The sequence below is a fragment of the Ranitomeya variabilis genome, chromosome 2 (assembly GCF_051348905.1).
Source record: "Ranitomeya variabilis isolate aRanVar5 chromosome 2, aRanVar5.hap1, whole genome shotgun sequence".
Lineage (NCBI taxonomy): Eukaryota > Metazoa > Chordata > Amphibia > Anura > Dendrobatidae > Ranitomeya > Ranitomeya variabilis.
In genome coordinates, this window is record NC_135233.1 from 454,275,729 (window position 1) to 454,297,153 (window position 21,425).

A 21,425-nucleotide genomic window follows, 5' to 3' on the forward strand; every position below is an offset into this window, starting at 1 on the left:
TACTATCAACCCCCAGCTGTCTGCTTTGCCTTTGCTGGTTATTAAAAATGGGACCGTAAAAAAAATGACGTGGGGTCCCTGCAATTTTTAATAACCAGCTGAGGCAAAACAGACAGCTGGGGCTGATATTATTAGGCTGGGAAGCTCCATGGATATTGGCCCCTTCTCAGCCTAATAAGACCAGCCCTTACCTGCCCAGAAATGGCACATCCATTAGACGCACCATTTATTCTGGCGCTTAGCCTCAGCTCTTCCCAATTGCCCTGGTGCGGTGGCAATCAGTGTAATGGGATTGATGTCAACTGTGTAATGAACTCTGACATCAAGGCCACGGGTTAGTGATGGAAAAGCATCATCCCCATTACTAACCTAGTTAGTAAAAAGAGAAGAAAACTACAAAAAAAAATCTTCATTTGAAAGAAAACTCCCCAACAATTTCCCACTTTCCCTCCTTTATTAAAAAAAACTGTAATAATAAAAAGTAATAATAATCCACAGGGTCCGCTGTAATCCATAATATGGAGTATGGAGGTCCCACGACAATCCCAATCTTCTTCATCCAGTCTATGGAGCCCCGTTCAGAGAGCGCAGCTCCATAGACTGGAGTAGCAGCCACTGATGAGTACTGAATTCACTGCCCTCTTGAGACCCGGCCGCTGTGAACTGAGTTGATGTCAGTAAAGTTAGCTCAGTTCAGAGTGGTGCTTCCCTTGTGAGAACCGGCCTCTGAACTGAGATAACCTTACTGACGTCACCTAAGTTCACAGCAGCCGGGTCTCTCATAGTACAGCATCAGACCTGGTGGTGGCTGTTGCTCCAGTCTATGAAGCTGCATTCTCTTAATGGAGCTCCATAGACTGGATGAATAAGACTGGGATCGTCGTGGGACCTCCATATTATTGATTACGGCGGACCCTGGGGATTATTATTTTTATTCATCTTTTTATAAACGGTGGAAGGAGTGAAATTGTTGGGGAGGTTTTTTTTTTCAAATAAAGATGTTTTTCTGTTTTGTTTTTTTTTTTTTTCAAATAAAGATTTTTTTTTCAGTGTCTTCTTTCTTCCTTTTATTTACTGGGTTACTAATGGGAATGTATTATAGATGCCTCTCCATTACTAAACCGTGGGCTTGATGTCAGCGGATATTACACAGCTGACATCAACCCCACCATGCCATTACCCCGATTGCCACCGCACCAGAGCTAAGTGCCAGAATTGGTGCATCTAATGGAGGCTTCTTTTCTGGATCGGCTGAGGGCTGGTCTTATTAGGCTGAGAAGGGGCAATATCCATGGAACTTATCAGTATATTAATATCAGCCCCCAGCTGTCTGCCTTAACTGGTTATTAAAAATAGGGGAACACCACATCAGTTTTTTAGGGTGCCGCCGTTTTTAATAACCAGCAAAGGCAAAGCAGACAACTGGGGGCTGATATTAATAGGTTGCAGAGGTCCATGGATATCGACCCTTTCCAAGAATAATAAGACTAGCTGTCTGCTTTCCCTTGACTGGTTATTAAAAAATAGGGGGACCCCATGTCATTTTTTTTTTCATTTATTTCTTAGTAATAAATGAAAAAAACGGTGTTGGGTCCCCCCTATTATTAATAACCAGCTAAGGGAAAGCAGACAGCTTTGAGCTTATGTTAATAGACTGGGAATGCTCATGGTTATTGGGCCATTCCCAGCCTACAAATATCAGCCTGCAGCCACCCCAGAAGTTGTGCATCATATTTGATGTGCCAATTCTGGCGCTTAGCCTCAACTCTTCCCAATTGTCCTGGTGTGGTGGCAATCAGGGTAATTGTTTTTGAGGTTAGTAATGGAGAGGTGTCAGACACCCCCATTACTAACCCAGTAGTAAAAATAAACACAGATTTTTTTAAAAAAATTGAATAAAGACTCCCCCACACTAGCTTCAACGTTGGATACACCTATGGTGTATAGTTCATTTAGGGAATGATTGCATACTTTTCCTTTGCATATTTAATTTGATTAGATTTTTAAACTTTTTGTTAGATTCATGGATTGTTGATTGCATACTGTACAATGGTGTATCTGTGAGGCTGCATTCCCACATCCATGTATTGTTTGTGATGCACAGATCGTCCACGTTCACCTACCTGATGTTGGTTTAGTCTCTCTGCATTAACTCTGCAGCCAATCACTGAGCTAAGTGGCTCTGCCGAGGTAGACGGCACAAGTCGCTGTGCTCAGTGATCGGCTGTAGTGGTTATGTCATGTCGGACGCTGTTCAGACCAGGTCGTTCGACAGACAGCGGTAATTCCGCTTTTGACCACTATTTGCTCATTGGCGTCGGCTAGATTCTATCTAGCTGTTCCGGGGTTAATTTACCTGATCCTCGGATTGGAAGCTGGGCCATGCCCATTGCCTTTAAATAGTTCTCCTGATCATTGGGCGTCGCCGATTATAGCTTCTGTCTTGTGCGTTGTTATCTCGGTCTGGAGTGGAGAGCTGGTTGTTGGAGATTCGTAGCTGGTGGTGTATTTTCCTTTGTCTTATTTACTCCTTCCTATATTTGTATTTATTTTGCCCTGCACATTTATAGTGTATTCCTGAGTGACTGCGGCGTGGTGTATATTTTCCTTTATCCTTGTCTGTGCTAACTGTAGGTATTGGTGTATTACCAACACTGGGTGGTGGGCGGAGGTTTCAGCCTAGGGTTGAAACAGGAGACAGGGTGAGGTTCGAGGCCTGGACATGCACACCGTCAGTGTAAACTCCAGGTAGAGGGTCAGTCAGGATTTCCCTAGTCTGAGGGAAATTGCAGGGGCCCTGGTTATTAGCTCTCGCTCACCTAGTCTCCCCGTGATAGGTTATGCTCTCTATTTATTATATCACGGTGCAGCCAAAACTGAGTAGTGGAGGGGATCCAGCGGTAGACTAGAGGAGTGCTAGTTGGTTTTGATAGTTTACAAGCTAGTAAATGTGTGATGTTCACGTTTCTAAAACTGGAAAACCCCTTTAATTTATTTAGAAGGGCAACAACCCAGTAGCAGGACCGCTACCTCCTCCATTGTGCAAGGAGGAGAAGTGCCAGAGCCCTGCAAAATGACCTCTGGCAGGCCACTAACATTCATGTATCTGCTCAAACTGTCGGAAACAGACTTCATGAGGGTCCGACGTCCACAACTTACAGACAGTCCAACACCATGCACGGCGATTGACATTTGACAGAACACCAAGATTGGCAAATTCGACATTGGCACCTTATGCTCTTTACGGATGAGAGCAGATTCACACAGACCACATGTGACAGAGTCTGGATTCACTGTGGAGTATGTTCTGCTGTCTGCCACATTCTCCAGCATGACTGGTTTGACAGTGGAAAGGTAATGGTGTGGGGAGGCATTTCTTTGAAGGGCCTCACAGCCCTTCATGTGCTAATCAGAGGTTCCTTGACTGCCATTAGATACCAGAATGAGATCTTCACACCCATTGTGAGACCATATGCAGGTGCACTGGGCCCTGGGTTCCTTCTGATGCATGACAATGCTAGGCTTCGTGGCTGAAGTGTTCCTGTATGATGAAGGCATTGATGCTATGGACTGGCCTGCCCGTTCCCCAGACCTGAATCCATCATGTCTCGTTCCATCCACCAATGCCACGTCGCACCACAGACTGTCCAGGAGTTGACTGATACTTTAATCCTGCTCTGGGAGCAGATACCTCAGGAGACCATCTGCAACCTTATCAGGACCATGCCCAGGCGTTGTAGGGAGGTTATACAGGCACGTGGAGGCCACACACACTACTGAGCATCATTTCCTTGTTTTGAAGCATTTCCACTGAAGTTGGATCAACCTTTAATTTGATTTTCCACTTTGATTTTGAGTATCATTTCAAATTCAGACCTCCATGAGATATTAATTTTGATTTACATTGATCATTTTTATGTTTTATTGTTCTCAACGCATTCCACTATGTAATGAATAAAGATTTTCAACTAGAATATTTCATTCAGTCATGTCTAGGATGTGGGATTTTAGTGTTCCCTTTATATTTTCGAGCAGTGTGTAACGAAGGAAGAGATTATCTCTACATGCAAGTTCATATGGCAATAATTCTATGGAGCCATTTGGTTTAATTTTACCTCACAGATATTTTGTATACGCATTGATTTGTTTTTACGTTTGTTTGCTTATACACTCACCGGCCACTTTATTAGGTACACCTGTCCAACTTCTTGTTAACACTTAATTTCTAATCAGCCAATCACATGGCGGCAACTCAGTGCATTTAGGCATGTAGACATGGTCAAGACAATCTCCTGCAGTTCAAACCGAGCATCAGTATGGGGAAGAAAGGTGATTTGAGTGCCTTTGAACGTGGCATGGTTGTTGGTGCCAGAAGGGCTGGTCTGAGTATTTCAGAAACTGCTGATCTACTGGGATTTTCACGCACAACCATCTCTAGGGTTTACAGAGAATGGTCCGAAAAAGAAAAAAAATCCAGTGAGCGGCAGTTCTGTGGGCGGAAATGCCTTGTTGATGCCAGAGGTCAGAGGAGAATGGGCAGACTGGTTCGAGCTGATAGAAAGGCAACAGTGACTCAAATCGCCACCCGTTACAACCAAGGTAGGCCTAAGAGCATCTCTGAACGCACAGTGCGTCGAACTTTGAGGCAGATGGGCTACAGCAGCAGAAGACCACACCGGGTACCACTCCTTTCAGCTAAGAACAGGAATCTGAGGCTACAATTTGTACAAGCTCATCGAAATTGGACAATAGAAGATTGGAAAAACGTTGCTTGGTCTGATGAGTCTCGATTTCTGCTGCGACATTCGGATGGTAGGGTCAGAATTTGGCGTAAACAACATGAAAGCATGGATCCATCCTGCCTTGTATGGAGCATCTTTGGGATGTGCAGCCGACAAATCTGCGGCAACTGTGTGATGCCATCATGTCAATATGGACCAAAATCTCTGAGGAATGCTTCCAGCACCTTGTTGAATCTATGCCACGAAGAATTGAGGCAGTTCTGAAGGCAAAAGGGGGTCCAACCCGTTACTAGCATGGTGTACCTAATAAAGTGGCCGGTGAGTGTATATCAATTTATAGTTCACCCAATATTCTCGTCCTTCTTACAAGTTAATTCTTATTTGTGTTAATTGCCAATTTTATCTGAATGTTATTACCACTAAAAGATGTAGCGAAGAAAGATCTTTTCTTTCTCTTTATTTTGTCATCTGTAAGGCAGGATTATATTGTAAGTCTGCATCTCCTGATTTCATTGTGAAGTCTGGACCACAGCCAGAGTGCTTTCGTCATAATCGGTATGTTCTTTGACTTTGCCTAGCTTCTGATGAGTCTTCAGCACGTCATTGGCAAATAATATGACTATGTCAATTTGTGATTTTACTGGCGGTGGATAGTTCAGAGGTGTGCGCCCATCCTATCTCTTTAAATAAAGCCGCACCTAGCAACCTGAGTTATGTGGCAATAAATCTTTAAGTCGCAGCCTTATGAGGTAACTTAGGCCATGTCGTGCACCTGGATACAAAACCTTGATCCTGTGTTCTGTGGTCAGCGTCTCTTCCATCTCAGCCACAGCAGATACACCTTTTCTTTTGGTATTTAATTCTGTTATCATTGTTACTGTCAGTTTTGGGTGACAGGTGTTTTTAATTTACTCTCTTTGTTTTCTCTATCACCTTTCGAGTGCAGTTTTACGTACCTTCACCTGCTGGTGAGAGTCTTTGTTGGATTTGTTCATTTTGCTGTAGTCTATGTTGGTTACAATTTGTTTCATGTGTGATTCCTTTATTCCTTGTGGAATTGCTACTCTAGCGATCCTACGAGCTGCTAAGGACATGAAGGGTAAGCCGCTGTCGAGTGGGGGCACCATTGCGTTATTTTGGGTGCCAACCCCTGCGGTCAGTCAGGGACAGACAAGGGTCAGAGGAGAGTGTTATTCCTAGTCTGAACAGGGCTGTGTCAGGTTCTCCTGGTTTGTACGTTACCCGTGTGAATGTAACTCGTAACCAAACACAGACTCACCAAAAATTAGAGTACATTAGAGAAGATATTAAAATATAACTTTTACTTCATTATTTAAAAATGTAGACACTTATATAAGGCAAACACCATGAACATACAAGGTGGGAGTGTAATATCGCCCCTATTGATTCTCTCAACCTTGCTCCTGCCTATCAGGGGAGGTTGGCACCCTAGACTTTCGCAGTGGCGCCCCCGCTCGTCAGCAGCTAACCTTGCTGTCCCTTAGATAACCTATCTTGGGGAAGGGAAAAGGTGCTAGCACTATTCTATTCCAAAAAGTTAACCAGCTGTGACCAGTCAATAAAAATTATTCATGTAAACATATATAATGATACTGAGTAATATAAGAAAAAGTCTATTGATATAAGATACTAGTATTAGATACCATGGGCTAGCAAAAAAAAGGTTAATTCAGTCTGGGACTATATTTGCCCCTATGAAAATATCTAAACCTTGCTTCTACCTTGCAGTGGAGGATGGCACCCTAGCCGTGAGCAAATGGCGCCCCCACTCACTGACAGCTGACCTTTCTTTCCCCGTTGCCCCCTGTTGGGAAGAGGGATGCTAGTCGGGAAATGAAAATTCTGTTACAAATATCAGTAATATCAGTCAGTATTTTGGTACAAGATGGATATATAAAAACTATTTTGTCGGGTTCATGCTGATCACCTAGTGAGGGAGTTCTATCTGCGGCAATAGCAGTTGGGGAGCTCTGTGGGTCCAGTGTCCCCTCGTAGAATGGGGATACTGTCATGCGTCTGGATTAGAACCATTGATCTTGTCTTCTGTGGTTGGCATCTCTTCCCACTGAGCCATAGCAGATACACCAATTCTTTTGGTGTTTTAGTTCTATTATCTTTGTTTCAGTTTTTTGTAACAGGTGTTTTTAATTTACTCAGTTTGCCTGCCTTATCACCTTCCGGGTACAGCTTTATATACATTCACCTGCTGGTGTTTCCTACTGGTGATAGTCTTTGATGTATTCATTCACTTTGCTGTAGTTTATGTTGGTTACAGTTGTTTTCGTTTGTGATTCCTTTATTCCTTATGGAACTGCGCTCTATCAATCCTAGGATCTGCTAAGGACATTTAGGCTGTGTGCACACAATGCGTTTTGATGCGTTTTTTTCTGCGTGGCATTGACCCCAAAATGCTATGGAATCCTAATGCCAGCAATGTTAATGAGAATCCTGAAGTGTTCTGCACATGATCAGGGTTTTTCCTTTCAGGATTTGCTGTGCTTTTAAATCCACAGCATGTCAATTCTTTGTTCGTTTTTGCCTGCGTTTTTGACACATTGCACAGGAAGAAAACGCATGCAAAAAACACAGCAGAATTTTCTGCAGAGTTTTTGCTGCCAAGTTCAGGTATGTGTCCCCCTGGTTTGTACACTAACCGTGTGAATGTGCGTTAGCAGTCATAACAGGCCATATATAAGTGTGAAGAAAAATTGGTGTTCACTCAGCGCTGTTGGGATGTGCTAGTTGAACTTGGTGATTGCCCCAAAATGTACTAGAAGACAAAACAATCGCACTTTCACAATATATTTTGTGTACTTTATCAAAGAATATTTATTTGTGTGACAAACACAAAATGTGTGGTGTAAGGTATGGTGACAGAGGCGACAAGGACATTTCGACCCTTCCCAGGTCTTTTTCACATTGTCCTTGTTCTAAAAGATGAGGAGGAGAACAGGAAGGGCGTGCAATTTGCGCTAAGGTATGATGTGTGTATATATAGGAGGCAACTTTGCGAGATGAAGGCTTGGAAGTAGTGAAGCCTGTTGGGGGGACATTCTTGGTGTGTGTGGAAGTTTTAATAAATACTGCATGATAGGCAAAAATATTAGAAAGACGGCATTCAAGACTGCTGTCTTCTGAATTAGTCTAGACATTGGAGGTGCCGAGTATGCTGGTATTCATAAAAATCTATTAGCTGTTAATATTTTTAATCCTGCACAATCCTATTTATAATGATAATAATGAGGTTGTAATATGTAAGAAAAAAATATTTAAGAAATAGGCTATCTTACTAGTGAGGCTTTATGTATAATATTGAATCAATTCCTTTCCCAGGCCATTTAGTTTTCCCAGTCCCCCCCCCCCCCCGATATGCTGTGCCTAGATAAACACAAATCTTTCATTTTGCTGGTCGCTGTAGATCATGCTAATTGAGCTCAACTGATTACAAAGTCATGGCCTATCTTAAAGCCCATTTTCAGTTTTAATGTGGTAAAAATGATTACTAGTGATGAGCGAATATACTCGTTGCTCGAGATTTCCTGAGCACGCTCGGGGGTCCTCGAGTATTTTTTAGTGCTCGGAGATTTCGTTTTCTTTGCCACAGCTGAATGATTTACATTTGTTAGCCACCATAAGTAGATGTGGGGGTTGCCTGCTTGCTAGGGAATCCCCACATGTAATCAAGCAGGCTAGTAGCTGTAAATCATTCAGCTGCTGCAAGGAAAACTAAATCTCCGAGCACTTACAAATACTCGGAGGACACCCGAGCGTGCTCGGGAAATCTCGAGTAACGAGTATATTCGCTCATCACTAATGATTACATATGTTAGAATGTTAGAGGTTACCTTGAGTTTAACTGTAGGTTGCACTAAGTTTCAGGCTGCAATCTATAAGTCCTTATGAGCAATTTGCAATCTGCTTGTAGTTTTTATATACCATAGGATGTAGGCATATCCCTCCCAGCAATACCTGCTGAATATGATGTCTTGTGTGTACAGGAGGCTGCTGCCTTCAGTAAGTCTCTTGTCTGTGCCTTGTATTATACTTGTACTGGTTACAACTCTTTTTTAACACATGAGAGATCTCTTATTTCACGGTGTGACAAACACTGATGCCTAGGATTGTGCGATTTCCTCCTCCCCGGCAGAATCTGCTATGGGTTCCATCCTTTCTCTCTCCATATACACAGCCAGTGTGGTACACCCACTCCCCTCGCAGGCTACCATGTCAGTGCTTTTACTCTCACTTTCCATCTTGATACAGTATTGCCCGAGTGATGTGCCCAGAGAGCCTTAGGTGACTTTTTTATTTAAACTGAGTATCTCTTCCAATTAGTGCTGCTTCACAGATTTTTAGAGCAAGGAGAAAATAATGTGGTTAAAAGTGGCACTATGGGACCAGAGTTGGCAGTAGCCTGAAGAAGGTGTCAGATCGACTCCGAAACACATTGCCTAAAATAACCCTTTTACCTAATACCAACTCTGGTCTCCCGATGCCTGGAAGCACTCTTTTAACCACGTTATTTTTTCCTTGCTCTGGCGCTTTGATTCCTGGCTACCGTCCTGGATCATGTGGAAACAGCAGCAGTTCCTGGGAGATTGATCATTATACCTTTATCAGTGTTGTGCCTGCTGCACAACACCGTTAAGTGAGCACATTACCACTCACCTATTCTATCCATCACTGGTGTATCACACTTTGGAACACTCTCATTTCTTTTTTTATTACAGCTTCACTTATTCTAGAACAGTTTTTCTTTCCTACAGTTTCAAAGTTATGTTACACTTCCTAACAAAAAGCACCCAATACGCAATTTTTTTCTCCAACCAACTTGAAATATACCACAGAACTCTGGGGGCATTCGCATTTTCCCCTCTATGATGCTGGCCATTCAAAAAGTCATATAGGTGAAAAAGCAAACGCCCACAGAGTATGTCAAATGTAGAGCCTGGATTAGCATATTTTCACCCCGCAGTTGTCACATCCCTTTCTGGTGTGGAAGCAGCAGGGTGTAGAAGATCAGCAGCATTGGAGGTTCAGAGCACAGGAGAAAAGCATTCCAGTGCATCGCCTGTAACACAATGAGGTCCGGAGCTCCAACACTGCTGCTCTTCTGAGCTCCCACATTAGGAAGGGATGCCGCAACTGTGGAGTTCTCAGCGTGGTCATTTGAGACAAATCTCATCTCAGGAGAACTCACTGAACCAGGCTGGAGCTGTGTACTCTTTGGGTTTGTGTTTTCCTTTCTATGATGTGGCTGTGTTGATTGGTCAGTATTACATAGGAGAAAAAGCAAATGCCCACATGGAAGTTCCATGGTATACGTTTAGTGGGTCAAAAGGAAAATGTGGATATTGAGCACTTTTTATTACCTAGGGGCATAACCTTGAAATAGAAGGGAATAGAAGAAAAAGAAAATCTGTTTTATGCTCGGAATCAGTGGAGCAGCAGCAATTGGAGGAGAAATCATAATAAATTAAAAAATTCAGTTGAAGCTCCTCTAAAGTGGATGCAATGGCACTGATGCCCCATAGACACTAAATGACGTATCGGGCACATGCTCAACTCATACCCGATGCAAACACTTCCCCTTTGTGTCCGAGGAACTGGATCCAGTGATCACACATTTTCACCTATGCTGTGCGCCACTATGAGAAAACATATTTAATAAAATAAAGGGTATGAATTTATTTAAGCCAAGGCTAGTATAATAGTGAAACTTAAACCACATAATATAGCATTTGTGTTGAAGAAGGAATGAGAGATGTTAATATATGTATATATTTATTGATTACTGCAGGTACTGACAAATATACCTGTTTATCTTTTTGATTATTTGTAAAAACAATTTAGAAGCGTATGGAAACATGACAATATGAAATGATATTTTTATTTTAATGCCCAAAAGTTTAAAAGGAACACTTGCTTCTCTCTTAAAAAAAAATTGTAAATGATTTTATCATCGTCATTTATAACAAATATTTTATGAAGGGGTTGACTAGGCTTATGACAGGTCATTAATATCACCTTGGTGGGGGTCTGACACCGAGCGCCTTCACGGCCAGCTGTATTAAGTTGGATGTACAAAGTGAACGGAGCTGGTCATTGTCAAGAGCTGCATTGAATAGGAGCGGAGCTATAGTTCTCAGCAACAGCGACTACACAGTGAACTTAGTCGTGTGTTCCGCCGTCATTTACTGTTTATATCCAGCCACTGCCAAGGCTGATTGATAGGGGTGTCGGAGTCCCACCGATCTGAAATTGATGACCTGTTTGAGGATCAGTCCTCCTGGACAACCCCAAAGTTACATTAATTAAAAACAAAAATGGTTATTGAGAAAACAAAAACAAGCAAAGCAATAATAATTTAGTAAAACTTTACTTAAAACAATGATTGAAGCCAGAGAGCACCTGTCATATAAAGAAAACAAATCTTTAACTGCAAGTTATCTCCCATATTGACCATACACAGAGAGAGTCAAACTCACTATAAAAATATCATTCATCACAGTAAACAATATAACAAAGTTCAGGGGGAAAAAAGGAAATTATACGCACGGTTAATTGTAATATTATATTGTAATATATGTTTATAAATGTTTCATCGATCTATCACAATGCATAGGAGTGCATAAATCATAAAAATTACATTGCAAAACAATAATAAATACCAGTATTTCTTAAGTTCAACACAATAATAATGTCACAAAAGTAACACAATGAAGAGAGCGTGTATGTTTTGTAATACCAGTGAGACTTCACTTTTAATATTAATCTAACGTTTTAATGAACATCCCCAAAAATCCAGTTCCATCTTAAACACGTTTGTATCAATGTGCTTATAGATATATATACGTCTATAATAGAGATATTGTATGGAGAGCAAAAATTTACTACAGTATGAATGTTGCTGAGTATTAGTTAGCTTCTAATTAAACAGCTTTTTAGATTAAATTTAGAGTTGTAACAAAATTATTTATTATTTTCTTATTTTTCTTGTTTCATAGCAGGGTATTATGGGAGTTTGGATATAGTTACACGGCAAATCTGTTAAAGGGAATGTATCACTTAATATTTGTCTTTCATTTCACTTAATTGAACCCATGATGGACCCTATAAAAGGGATTACTTTCCCTGCCTTTATAGAGTGGCATTGTTATTCCTAGACACAGACTGTGACACCAACTCTGCAACACAACCAAACTGGGCAATGTGCTGCCACTTCGTTAGCTGGGAGGTCTTTGGTAGTTCTGCTGGAGCAGGAAAAAAAAATTACAGGGTGTCTAGTCTGAACAGATTTTTCCACAACAGCGGAAGGGAGAGTTATGACGTGAACCCTATCATTTCTACACCCTTGAAACAAGTAGGCTTAGGCTACGTTCACATTTGCGTTGTTGGGCGCAGCGTCAGCCACTCAACCAACAACGCATGTACACAACGCAGCGTTTTGCGACGCATGCGTTGTCATAAGATAGTAAAGATCAGGAATTTCTGCTCAGGGAAAACGCTACAAGTAGCGTCCTCTGCGCCCTGTCTTGTGCGTCAATATGACGCATGTGTCGTAAAACGCATTACAACGCATACCGGCGCATGTCCATGCGCCCCCCATGTTAAAGATAGGGGTGCATGACGCATGTGTCTGTATCTGTCGACGACGCTGTGCCCAACAACGCAAATGTGAATGTAGCCTTAGATAGTAGAGATGTTGAGATGATTTCCCTAGGAACTACAAATATCTCATGTCATTTTTGTTCACCATTGTTGCCATGAAGGCTGCACACATGTTACTGTTAAACTGTATTGATCAAGTGATTGTACTTGTCTTTGTATTTATTTAATTTATTTATTTTACTTGCTTACATAGCACCATTAATTTTAAAGGGAACCTGTCACCCCCAAAATCGAAGGTGAGCTAAGCCCACCGGCATCAGGGGCTTATCTACAGCATTCCGGTATCCTGTAGATAAGCCCCCGATGTAACCTGAAAGATGAGAAAAAAAGGTTAGATTATACTCATCTAGGGGCGTTCCCGCTTCGGTTCGGGTCCGATGGGTGTCGCGGTCCGGGCCGGCGCCTCCTATCTTCTTACGATGACGTCCTCTTCTTGTATTCACGCCGCGGCTCTGGCGCAGGCATACTTTGTCTGCCCTGTTGAGGGCAGAGCAAAGTACTGCAGTGCGCGGGCACTGGGCCTCTGACCTTTCCCAGCGCCTGCGCACTGCAGTACTTTGCACTGCCCTCAACAGATCATCGGACCGGACCGGAGTGGGACCGCCCCCTGGGTGAGTATAATCTAACCTCTTTTTTTTATCAGGTTACATCGGAGGCTTATCTAATGCTACAGAATGCTGTAGATAAGCCCCTGATGCCGGTGGGCTTAGCTTACCTTCGATTTTGGGGGTGACAGGTTCCCTTTAAAAAGAGCTTTAAAGACAACATACTCTCGCCTACAGTATCCTCACCCATCTCTTGTAGATTGTGAGCCCTCGCGGGCAGGGTCCTCTCTCCTCATGTACCAGTCGTAACTTGTATTGATTAAGATTATTGTACCTGTTTTTATTATGTACACCCCTCCTCACATGTAAAGCGCCATGGAGTAAATGGCGCTATAATAATAAATAATAATAATAATAAACACTGTCCCTATTGGGATTCACAATCTAAATTCCCTATCAATTTGTCTTAGGAGTGTGGGAAGAAACTGAGGTACTAAGAAGAAACCCACGCAAACACGGGGAGAACATACAAACTACTTGCAGATCTTGTCCTTTGTGCCATTTGAACTCAGAACCCCAGCGCTGCAAAGCAGCATTGCTAACCACTGAGCCACCTGTTGTGAACTCTATTTTTGGGCTCCCTCTAGTGGTCACAAGCGGTACTGTGTAGTGTTGTCTTTCTGCAGGTTGCAGCATCAGCTGGTTCGTTATCCTTGGTTGGTTTCCTATTTAGCTCACCTGGATACTCAGTTCCTTGCCTGCTATCAATGTATTCAGTGCTCTTCAGATTCCTTGTGTCTACCTTGCTCCCAGTCTCTCCAAGACAAGCTAAGTTTTTGTTTGATCATTTTTTGATTATCAGCGTTCATTATGTTTTTAGTCCAGCTCGCTAAAATGTGATTTCCTCGCTTGCTGGTTGCTCTAGGGGACTGAGGTTCTCCCCCCACACCGTTAGTTGGTGTGGGGGTTCTTGAAATCTCAGAGTGGATATTTTGTAAGGGTTTTTTACTGACCGCATAGATTCCCTTTTCTATTTTCTGCTATCTAGTATTAGTGGGCCTCATTTGCTGAATCTGCTTTCACCCCTGTGTATGTGCCTTCCTCTTACCTCACCGTTATTATCTGTTGGGGGCTTCTATATCTTTGGGGATTATTTCTCTGGAGGCAAGAGAGGTCTTTTCTTTCTCTCTAGGGGTAGTTAGTTCCTCAGGCTGGCTCGAGACGTCTAGGATTTTTAGGCACGTTCACCGGCTACTTCTAGTGTGTTTGGATAGGTTCAGATTTGCGGTCAGTCCAGTTTGCCACCTCCCTAGAGCTTGTCCTATGTTTGTTACTTAGCTGGAGTAATTTGTGATCCTCAACCACTAAGGATCATAACAGTATAGCAGGCCAAAAAGTGTTTAATGCATCACAGAAGTGGGATAAAAAGAAGACCTAAGTACATTTTTTTTTTTCCCTCCCGCTTTTGCTGCAGTCTGTTTAGCTTCTTTCATCCCCTTGAACTCTGGGTGGTATTGAGCTCAGCTGCAGACATGAATGTTCAGACTCTGACTTCTAGTGTGGATCATCTTACTGCACGGGTGCAAAGTATTCAGGATTTTGTTATTCGTAGCCCTATGTCAGAACCAAAGATACCCATTCCTGAGTTGTTTTCTGGAGATAGATCTAGGTTTCAAAATTTTAAGAATAATTGTAAGTTATTTCTATCTCTGAGACCTCGTTCCTCTGGTGATTCCGATCAGCAAGTTAAAATTGTTATCTCCTTGTTGCGTGGCGTGTTGTGAACTCTATTTCTGGGCTCCCTCTAGTGGTCACAAGCGGTACTGTGTAGTGTTGTCTTTCTGCAGGTTGGCTTCATCAGCTGGTTCGTTATCCTTGGTTGGCTTTCTATTTAGCGCACCTGGATACTCAGTTCCTTGCCTGCTATCAATGTATTCAGTGCTCTTCAGATTCCGTGTGTCTACCTTGCTCCCAGTCTCTCCAAGACAAGCTAAGTTTTTGTTTGATCATTTTTTGATTATCAGTGTTCATTATGTTTTTAGTCCAGCTCGCTAAAATGTGATTTCTTCGCTTGCTGGTTGCTCTAGAGGACTGAGTTTCTCCCCCCACACCGTTAGTTGGTGTGGGGGTTCTTGAAATCTCAGAGTGGATATTTTGTAAGGGTTTTTTACTGACCGCATAGATTCCCTTTTCTATTTTCTGCTATCTAGTATTAGTGGGCCTCATTTGCTGAATCTGCTTTCACCCCTGTGTATGTGCCTTCCTCTTACCTCACTGTTATTATTTGTTGGGGGCTTCTATATCTTTGGGGATTATTTCTCTGGAGGCAAGAGAGGTCTTTCTTTCTCTCTAGGGATAGTTAGTTCCTTAGGCTGGCTCGAGACGTCTAGGAATTCAGGCACGTTCACCGGCTACTTCTAGTGTGTTTGGTTAGGTTCAGATTTGCGGTCAGTCCAGCTTGCCACCTCCCTAGAGCTTGTCCTATGTTTGTTACTTAGCTGGAGTAATTTGTGATCCTCAACCACTAAGGATCATAACAGTGGCGACCCTCAAGATTGGGCTTTCTCTCTGGCGCCAGGAGATCCTGCATTGATTAATGTAGATGCATTTTTTCTGGCTCTTGGACTGCTTTATGAGGAGCCTAATCTTGAGAATCAGGCAGAAAAAGCGTTGCTGGCTATCTCTCAAGGTCAGGATGAAGCAGAGGTGTATTGTCAAAAATTTCGGAAATGGTTGGTGCTTACTCAATGGAATGAGTGTGCCCTGGCTGCAAATTTCAGAGAAGGTCTTTCTGAGGCCGTTAAGAATGTTATGGTGGGGTTTCCCACCCCTACAAGTCTGAGTGATTCTATGGCTTTAGCCATTCAGGTTGATCGGCGTTTGCGGGAGCGCAAATCTGCTCATCCTTTGGCGGTATTTTCTGGACAGAGACCTGAGTGTATGCAATGTGACCGAACTCTGACCAGAATTGAGCGACAAAGTCATAGACGTCAAAATGGGTTGTGCTTTTACTGTGGTGATTCTACTCATGTTATCTCAGCATGCTCTAAACGCTTAAAAAAAATCGCTAAACCTGTCACCATTGGTACTATACAGCCTAAATTTATTTTGTCTGTTACTTTGATTTGTTCTTTGTCGTCCTACCCGGTTATGGCTTTTGTGGATTCGGGTGCTGCCCTGAATCTGATGGATTTGTCGTTTGCCAGGCGCTGTGGTTTTGTCCTGGAGCCTTTGGAATTTCCTATTCCTCTGAGGGGAATTGATGCTACGCCATTGGCTGAGAATAAGCCTCAGTATTGGACGCAAATGACCATGTGCATGACTCCCGTACATCAGGAGGTGATTCGCTTTCTCGTTCTGCATAATTTGCATGATGTTGTCGTTTTGGGTCTGCCATGGCTGCAAGCTCATAATCCAGTTTTAGATTGGAAAGCTATGTCTGTGTCAAGTTGGGGTTGTCAGGGAATTCATGGCGATACTCCGTTGGTGTCTATTGCTTCTTCCACTCCTTCTGAGGTCCCTGAGTTTTTGTCTGACTACCAGGATGTATTTGATGAGCCCAGGTCCAGTGCCCTGCCCCCTCATAGGGATTGTGACTGTGCTATAAATTTAATTCCTGGTAGTAAATTCCCTAAGGGACAACTTTTTAATTTGTCTATACCAGAGCATGCCGCGATGCGGAGTTATATAAAGGAGTCTTTGGAGAAGGGACATATTCGCCCATCCTCTTCCCCTCTTGGTGCAGGATTTTTTTTTGTGGCCAAGAAGGACGGTTCTTTGAGACCTTGTATAGATTATCGTCTTCTGAATAAAATTACAGTCAAATTTCAGTATCCTTTGCCACTATTGTCTGATTTGTTTGCTCGGATTAAGGGTGCCAGTTGGTTCACCAAGATAGATCTCCGTGGTGCGTATAACCTTGTGCGCATTAAGCAGGGAGATGAATGGAAAACAGCATTTAATACGCCCGAAGGCCATTTTGAGTACTTAGTGATGCCTTTTGGACTCTCTAATGCTCCTTCTGTGTTTCAGTCCTTCATGCATGACATCTTCCGAGAATATCTGGATAAATTTATGATTGTTTATTTGGATGATATTTTGGTCTTTTCTGATGATTGGGAGTCCCATGTGAAGCAGGTCAGGATGGTGTTTCAGGTCCTGCGTGCTAATGCTTTATTTGTGAAGGGCTCAAAATGCCTCTTCGGAGTACAGAAGGTCTCCTTTTTGGGTTTTATTTTTTCTCCTTCTACTGTGGAGATGGACCCAGTCAAGATCCAGGCTATTCATGACTGGACTCAGCCCACGTCTGTTAAGAGTCTTCAGAAGTTCTTGGGTTTTGCTAATTTTTACCGTCGTTTCATCGCTAATTTTTCTAGCGTGGTTAAACCTTTGACGGATTTGACCAAGAAGGGTTCTGATGTGACTAATTGGTCTCCTGCGGCCGTGGAGGCCTTTCGGGAGCTGAAGCACCGGTTTTCTTCAGCTCCAGTCTTATGTCAGCCAGATGTCTCTCTTCCCTTCCAGGTCGAGGTTGATGCTTCTGAGATTGGAGCAGGGGCTGTCTTGTCGCAGAGAAGCTCTGATGGCTCTGTGATGAAGCCATGTGCTTTCTTTTCAAGAAAGTTTTCGCCTGCCGAGCGGAATTATGATGTTGGTAATCGGGAGTTGTTGGCTATGAAGTGGGCATTTGAGGAGTGGCGACATTGGCTACATGATTATTTAAATATCAAACATCCAGTTATTCCTATTTATCATGCGTTTCCTAAGATTCATAAAAATGTTTTTCCTCCCCCGTTTAGAGCCATCATCTCTGGTATAGGGTCACTTTCAGAAAATTTGGGAGAATGGGTGGATCATTTTCTACAACCCTTAGTGATCAATTTACCGGGTTATATCAAAGATACCAGAGCAGTCATTGCCGCATTAGATGGCTTTTTGTGGTCTTCACATTATACATGGGTCACCTGTGATGTGGTTGGTTTATATCCTTCCATACCACATAATATAATTCTAACCAGCTTGTCATATTTTCTTAATAAGTACAGCACGTACAAACAGGAGATTCAATCTTTCATTGTAGACTCAGTTTCTTTTTTGTTGACCCATAATTATTTTTCATTTGACAGGTTGTTTTTTATCCAAAAAAAGGGCGTTAGTATGGGGGGGAAATGTTCCCCTTCATTAGCCAATATTACAGTAGCGGTTTGGGAAGAAAAATATATTTTCAATGAGAATAATCCTTTTTCTAATAACATTGTATTTTTTGGTCGCTATATCGATGATTTGATTATAATTTGGAAGGGGGATGATATGCTGATTACGGACTTCATAAAATACGTGAATAATAATGACTTTAATCTCTCCTTTACTTTTAATACCTCCAAGACTTCTATCAACTATTTGGATATTTCCTTATCAGTAAATGAAAATACTAACTTAGTTGCTGTTTCCCCTTATAGAAAATCTACTGACAGCAACTCCATTTTGGAGGCACACTCTTGTCACCCAAAACATGTCCTTCCCGACATGTGACGGGATAGTACGTCACATGTCGGGACCCCCGCTTTGATGTGCGCTCCGGCGGTGAGCGCACATCAAAGTCGCGACATGTCAGCTGTTTTTTACAGCTGACATGTGCGCGCAATAGCGGCGGGTGAAATCGCGATCACCCGCCGCTATTAACTAGTTAAATGCCGCTGTCAAACTCAGACAGCGGCATTTAACTACCGCATCCGGCCGTGCGGCCGGATATGAGCGCATCGCCGACCCCCGTCACATGATCGGGGGTCGGCGATGCGTCAGGAAGGTAACCATAGAGGTCCTGGAGACCTCTATGGTTACTGATCGCCGGTGGCTGTGAGCGCCCCCCTGTGGTCGGCGCTCACAGCACACCTGCATTTTAGCTACATAACAGCGATCTGATGATCGCTGTTATGTAGCAGAGCCGATCGGGCTGTGCCTGCTTCTAGCCTCCCATGGAGGCTATAGAAGCATGGTAAAAGTTAAAAAAAAAAGTAAAAAAAAATGTGAAAAAAATAAAAAAAATATAAAAGTTTAAATCACCCCCCTTTCGCCCCAATCAAAATAAATCAATAAAAAAAAAACCCAACCTACACATATTTGGTATCGCCGCGTTCAGAATCGCCCGATCTATCAATAAAAAAAAAGCATTAACCTGATCGCTAAACGGCGTAATGAAAAAAAAAATCGAAACGCCAGATTTACGTTTTTTTGGTCGCCACGACATTGCATTAAAATGCAATAACTGGCGATCAAAAGAACGTATCTACACCAAAATGCTATCATTAAAAATGCAAAAAATAAGCCCTCACCCGACCCCAGATCACGAAAAATGGAGACGCTACGGGTATCGGAAAATGGCGCAATTTTATTTATTTATTTTTTTGCAAAGTTTGGAATTTTTTTTCACCACTTAGGTAAAAAACAACCTAGTCATGTTAGGTGTCTATGAACTCGTAATGACCTGGAGAATCACAATGGCAGGTCAGTTTTAGCATTTAGTGAACCTAGCAAAAAAGCCAAACAAAAAACAAGTGTGGGATTGCACTTTTTTTGCAATTTCACCGCACTTGGAATTTTTTTCCCTTTTTCTAGTACACGACATGGTAAAACCAATGATGTCGTTCAAAAGTACAACTCGTCCCGCAAAAAATAAGCCCTCACATGGCCAAATTGACGGAAAAATAAAAAAGTTATGGCTCTGGGAAGGAGGGGAGTGAAAAACGAATACGGAAAAACGGAAAATCCCACGGTCATGAAGGGGTTAAGAATATACCAGTGGGTGAATTGATCAGGCTCAAAAGAAATTGTAGTTCATCTGCACAATTCACACAGGAAACTGAGTCTGCAGTTTTCAGACTTAAAGATCGCGGTTATCCTAATTGGATGCTACACAGAGCAAAATCAGTGACAAAAGACATTGATAGGAAGTCTTTATTATGGAGTGATAATGAGGATCTAGGGTCTCTTTCTATGAACCCCAACGAGAATAATAATAAAATTAAAAAAATTAAAAGAAAAAGGTTTAATGAGACTAAACACGCAGAGTCTGCCTCTCACTCTCTGAGTACGATACATTTTTCCACAGTTTATAGTCCGCAGTATGCAGAAATAATTCAAATTGTGAAAAAGTATGTTCCTATTTTATACAATGATGTGAAGCTAGCACATATTTTAGATCGTACTCACATACGATATCTTGCCAAAAAAGCACCTTCCTTACGTGACATCCTATCTCCTAGTCTCTATCTCAATAGTAAATTGACTGCAGGAAATAGTGCCTGGTTAACATATAAGGGTTTTTTTAAATGTGGTCACCACCCATGTAAAACGTGTAATTTCGTAAGAAAAACTACTAGTTTCACCTCTAGTGTGACAGGCATTACTTATCCAATTAGAACGCACATGAATTGCAACTCAGAAGGTGTCATTTATTTGATAGAATGCGATTTATGTAAACTGCAATATGTGGGCTGCACAGTGGGCCCTTTAAAAAGAAGGTTTTGTAAGCATATCTCAGAATCTGCACTTAATAATACATCACATAACATTTCTGCAGTCTCTCACCACTGCAAAACAATCCATGCAGGTAACACCAGCATGATTAAAGTGACTGCTATTGAAAAAGTGCATAAACCCCCTAGAGGTGGTGATCATAGACGTAAGATATTAAATCGTGAATCCTTTTGGATATTTTCTCTACAGTCAAGGGTGCCCTTAGGGCTGAACAAACGTCTTGACCTCATTTTGCAGTTAGATTAATGTAATAATCTCATGTCTTTAATATAAATATATAATTTTTTTTTTTATTTTTTTTTTTCTGTGTTTTTTTTTTTTTATTTATTTATTTTTTTTTATATAAGAAGGTGATATTTAATATTGTACACACTGTGAAATGGTTCTATTATTCCAGCTAATGTAATTTTTTGATACACCGATGTGGTTCTTTTTTCATGGATATGTCTTTCTCTTTTGCGGTTCACAGGGGGTTAATATAATGAATGTTCTGATTGCCCACCTGAGTTTTAATCTAAGCACTTGCTGTTTTAGTGTTCTGTGTTGTATAAAATGTTAATATGTGGTTCCATTTTCATGCCATGACTAAGACCTGATGGTCGAAACGCGTCGGCGTTGACCACCTGGGACCCCCATCTCTCTTTTTTGCAAATGTTTGCATTTTAAAGTGTTTCTAATAAATTGACTTTTAGAAGATCCATGCTGGAGATTTTTTCTTTTTCATTGCTGAATCCTAGATAGGCTCGTTGGTCGTTGTTTTTCTCCCGTTTCAACTTCGTGGTCTCATACCTGCCTGGTTCGAAGAACGTGAAAGCTGATGCACTTTCTAGCAGTTTTGTGCCTGACTCTCCGGGAGTTTCTGAGCCGGCTGGTATTCTCAGAGAGGGAGTGATTTTGTCTGCCATTTCCC

At 42.0% G+C, this 21,425-nt stretch overlaps 1 protein-coding gene across 2 annotated transcripts in view; it reads right to left on the reverse strand.

The window, feature by feature from the left end:
• Positions 1-13,165: 13,165 nt before the first annotated feature.
• The window catches only part of LTBP3 (latent transforming growth factor beta binding protein 3), a 104,452-nt gene continuing 96,192 nt past the window's right edge, over positions 13,166-21,425 (reverse strand). For both annotated transcript variants that reach the window (XR_013221518.1, XR_013221517.1), the window contains exon 25: positions 13,166-13,593. The gene's annotated coding sequence lies outside the window, so the exon portion shown is untranslated. The remainder of the gene's footprint in view (positions 13,594-21,425) is intronic.